Raw genomic sequence first — 5,564 nt, forward strand, 5'->3', positions numbered from 1 at the left:
AATTTGGAGTGTTTAAACACCACTTTTACCCATTTTGTCATGAAATAGACTAAAACCGAGAAAACAATTATTCGAAGCAGTAAACAGCTTTGTTACTATTTATAGGGTCAGAATGTGTGATAATCCAATGCATTTGACTAATTGTAAGAGTTCAGAATAAATTTGGAGTGTTTAGACAATGCTTAAACTCGTTTTATCCCAAAACAGGCTTAAACCGAGAAAACAGGCTAAAACCGAGAGAAAACATTGATTCGAAGCAGTAAACAGGTTTGTTACTGTTTATAGGGTCAGAATGTGTGACAATCCAATGCATTTGACAAATTCTAAGAGTTTGGAATAAATTTAGAGTGTTTAGACAACACTTAAACCCGTTTTATCCCAAAACAAGCTTAAACCAAGAAAAGAGGCTAAAACCGAGAGAAAACATTGATTCGAAGCAGTAAACAGCTATGTTACTCTTTATAGGGTCAAAATATGTAACAATCCAATGCATTTGACTCATTATAAGAGTTCAAGTTTAATTTGAAGTGTTTAGACACCACTTATACCCATTTTGTCCCGAAACAGGCTAAAACCGAGAAAACATTGATTCAAAACAGTAAACAGCTTTGTTACTCTTTCTAGGGTCAGAATGTGTGACAGTCAAATGCATTTTACTAATAGTAAGAGTTCGAGATGAATTTGGAATGTTTAGACAACACTTAAACCCGTTTTATCCCAAAACAGGCTTAAACCAAGAAAACAGGCTAAAACCGAGAGAAAACATTGATTCGAAGCAGTAAACAGCTATGCTACTCTTTATACGGTCAAAATATGTAATAATCCAATGCATTTGACTAATTATAAGAGTTCGAGTTTAATTTAGAGTGTTTAGACACCACTTATACCCATTTTGTCCCGAAACAGGCTAAAACCGAGAAAACATTGATTCAAAGCAGTAAACAGCTTTGTTACTCTTTCTAGGGTCAGAATGTGTGACAGTCAAATGCATTTTACTAATATAAGAGTTTGAGATGAATTTGGAATGTTTAGACAAAACTTAAACCTGTTTTATCCCAAAACAGGCTTAAACCAAGAAAACAGGCTAAAACCGAGAGAAAACATTGATTCGAAGCAGTAAACAGCTATGATACTCTTTATAGGGTCAAAATATGTAACAATCCAATGCATATCACTAATTATAAGAGTCCAAGTTGAATTTGGAGTGTTAAGACTACACTTAAACCCGTTTTATCCAAAAACAGGCTTTAATCTAGAAAACAGGCTAAAACCGAGAGAAAACATTGATTCGAAGCAGTAAACAGCTATGTTACACTTTCTACGGTCAAAATACATAACAATCTAATGCATTTGAGTAATTATAAGAGTTCCTGTTGAATTTGGAGTGTTTAAACACCACTTTTACCCATTTTGTCATGAAATAGGCTAAAGCCGAGAAAACAATGATTCGAAGCAGTAAACAGCTTTGTTACTGTTTATAGGGTCAGAATGTGTGACAATCCAATGCATTTGACTAATTGTAAGAGTTCAGAATAAATTTGGAGTGTTTAGACAACACTTAAACCCGTTTTATCCCAAAACAGGCTTGAACCAAGAAAAAAGGCTAAAACCGAGAGAAAACATTGATTCGAAGCAGTAAACAGCTATGTTACTCTTTATAGGGTCAAAATATGTAAAAATCCAATGCATTTGACTCATTATAAGAGTTCAAGTTTAATTTGAAGTGTTTAGACACCACTTAAACCCGTTTTATCCCAAAACAGGTTTAAACCAAGAAAACGGGCTAAAACCGAGAGAAAACATTGATTCGTAGCAGTAAACAGCTATGCTACTCTTTATACGGTCAAAATATGTAATAATCCAATGCATTTGACTAATTATAAGAGTTCGAGTTTAATTTAGAGTGTTTAGACACCACTTATACCCATTTTGTCCCGAAACAGGCTAAAACCGAGAAAACATTGATTCAAAGCAGTAAACAGCTATGATACTCTTTATAGGGTCAAAATATGTAACAATCCAATGCATATCACTAATTATAAGAGTCCGAGTTTAATTTTGAGTGTTTAGACACCACTTATACCCATTTTGTCCCAAAACAGGCTAACACCGAGAAAACATTGATTCAAAGCAGTAAACAGCTTTGTTACTGTTTATAGGGTCAGAATGTGAGACAATCTAATGCATTTTACTAATTTTAAGAGTTCGGGATGAATTCGGAGTGTTTAGACAACATTAAACCCGTTTTATCCCAAAACAGGCTTAAACCGAGAAAACAGGCTAAAACCGAGAGAAAACATTGATTCGAAGAAATAAAACGCTATGTTACTCTTTCTAGGGTCAAATTATGTAACAATCCAATGCATTTGACTCATTATAAGAGTTCAGGTTGAATTTGGAGTGTTTACACCAATTATACCCATTTTGTCCCGAAACAGGCTAAAACAAAGAAATCATTGATTTGAAGCAGTAAACAGGTTTGTTACTATTTATAGGGTTTGAATGTGTGACAGTCAAATGCATTTTACTAATAGTAAGAGTTTGAGATGAATTTGGAGTGTTAAGACTACACTTAAACTCGTTTTATCCAAAAACAGGCTTTAATCTAGAAAACAGGCTAAAACCGAGAGAAAACATTGATTCGAAGCAGTAAACAGCTATGTTACACTTTTTAGGGTCAAAATACATAACAATCTAATGCATTTGAGTAATTATAAGAGTTCCTGTTGAATTTGGAGTGTTTAAACACCACTTTTACCCATTTTGTCATGAAATATGCTAAAACCGAGAAAACAATGATTCGAAGCAGTAAACAGCTTTGTTACTGTTTATAGGGTCAGAATGTGTGACAATCCAATGCATTTGACTAATTGTAAGAGTTCAGAATAAATTTGGAGTCTTTAGACAACACTTAAACCCGTTTTATCCCAAAACAGGCTTAAACCAAGAAAACAGGCTAAAACCGAGAGAAAACATTGATTCGAAGCAGTAAACAGCTATGTTACTCTTTATAGGGTCAAAATATGTAAAAATCCAATGCATTTGACTCATTATAAGAGTTCAAGTTTAATTTGAAGTGTTTAGACACCACTTAAACCCGTTTTATCCCAAAACAGGCTTAAACCAAGAAAACAAGCTAAAACCGAGAGAAAACATTGATTCGTAGCAGTAAACAGCTATGCTACTCTTTATACGGTCAAAATATGTAATAATCCAATGCATTTGACTAATTATAAGAGTTCGAGTTTAATTTAGAGTGTTTAGACACCACTTATACCCATTTTGTCCCGAAACAGGCTAAAACCGAGAAAACATTGATTCAAAGCAGTAAACAGCTTTGTTACTCTTTCTAGGGTCAGAATGTGTGACAGTCAAATGCATTTTACTAATAGTAAGAGTTCGAGATGAATTTGGAATGTTTAAACAAAACTTAAACCTATTTTATCCCAAAACAGGCTTAAACCAAGAAAACAGGCTAAAACCGAGAGAAAACATTGATTCGAAGCAGTAAACAGCTATGCTACTCTTTATACGGTCAAAATATGTAATAATCCAATGCGTTTGACTAATTATAAGACTTCGAGTTTAATTTAGAGTGTTTAGACACCACTTATACCCATTTTGTCCCGAAACAGGCTAACACCGAGAAAACATTGATTTAAAGCAGTAAACAGCTTTGTTACTCTTTCTAGGGTCATAATGTGTGACAGTCAAATTCATTTTACTAATAGTAAGAGTTCGAGATGAATTTCAAATGTTTAGACAACACTTAAACCCGTTTCATCCCAAAACAGGCTTAAACCAAGAAAAGAGGCTAAAACCGAGAGAAAACATTGATTCGAAGCAGTAAACAGCTATGTTACTCTTTATAGGGTCAAAATATGTAACAATCCAATGCATTTGACTCATTATAAGAGTTCAAGTTTAATTTGAAGTGTTTAGACACCACTTATACCCATTTTGTCCCGAAACAGGCTAACACCGAGAAAACATTGATTCAAAGCAGTAAACAGCTTTGTTACTTTTTCTAGGGTCAGAATGTGTGACAGTCAAATGCATTTTACTAATAGTAAGAGTTCGAGATGAATTTGGAATGTTTAGACAAAACTTAAACCTGTTTTATCCCAAAACAGGCTTAAACCAAGAAAACAGGCTAAAACCGAGAGAAAACATTGATTCGAAGCAGTAAACAGCTATGCTACTCTTTATACGGTCAAAATTTGTAATAATCCAATGCGTTTGACTAATTATAAGCGTTCGAGTTTAATTTAGAGTGTTTAGACACCACTTATACCCATTTTGTCCCGAAACAGGCTAACACCGAGAAAACATTGATTTAAAGCAGTAAACAGCTTTGTTACTCTTTCTCGGGTCATAATGTGTGACAGTCAAATTCATTTTACTAATAGTAAGAGTTCGAGATGAATTTGGAATGTTTAGTTAACACTTAAACCCGTTTTATCCCAAAACAGGCTTAAACCAAGAAAACAGGTTAAAACCGAGAGAAAACATTGATTCGAAGCAGTAAACAGCTATGTTACTCTTTACACAGTCAAAAAATGTAACAATCCAATGCATTTGACTCATTATAAGAGTTCAGGTTGAATTTGGAGTGTTTAGACACCAATTATACCCATTTTGTCCCGAAACAGGCTAAAACAAAGAAAACATTGATTCGAAGCAGTAAACAACTTTGTTACAATTTCTAGGGTTAGAATGTGTGATAGTCAAATGCATTTAACTAATAGTAAGATTGTGAGATGAATTTGGAGTGTTTAGACAACACTTAAACCCGTTTTATCCCAAAACAGGCTTAAACCAAGAAAAGAGGCTAAAACCGAGAGAAAACATTGATTCGAAGCAGTAAACAGCTATTTTACTCTATATAGGGTCAAAGTATGTAACAATCCAATGCATTTGACTCATTATAAGAGTTCAAGTTTAATTTGAAGTGTTTAGACACCACTTATACCCATTTTGTCCCGAAACAGGCTAACACCGAGAAAACATTGATTCAAAGCAGTAAACAGCTTTGTTACTCTTTCTAGGGTCAGAATGTGTAACAGTCAAATGCATTTTACTAATAGTAAGATTTCGAGATGAATTTGGAATGTTTAGACAACACTTAAACCCGTTTTACCCCAAAACAGGCTTAAACCAAGAAAACAGGCTAAAACCGAGAGAAAACATTGATTTGAAGCAGTAAACAGCTATGCTACTCTTTATACGGTCAAAATATGTAATAATCCAATGCATTTGACTAATTATAAGAGTTCGAGTTTAATTTAGAGTGATTAGACACTACTTATACCCATTTTGTCCCGAAACAGGCTAACACCGAGAAAACATTGATTTAAAGCAGTAAACAGCTTTGTTACTCTTTCTCGGGTCATAATGTGTGACAGTCAAATTCATTTTACTAATAGTAAGAGTTCGAGATGAATTTGGAATGTTTAGTTAACACTTAAACCCGTTTTATCCCAAAACAGGCTTAAACCAAGAAAACAGGTTAAAACCGAGAGAAAACATTGATTCGAAGCAGTAAACAGCTGTGTTACTCTTTA

This window comes from Camelina sativa, chromosome 6, assembly GCF_030686135.1.
Source record: "Camelina sativa cultivar CO46 ecotype springtype chromosome 6, ASM3068613v1".
Lineage (NCBI taxonomy): Eukaryota > Viridiplantae > Streptophyta > Magnoliopsida > Brassicales > Brassicaceae > Camelina > Camelina sativa.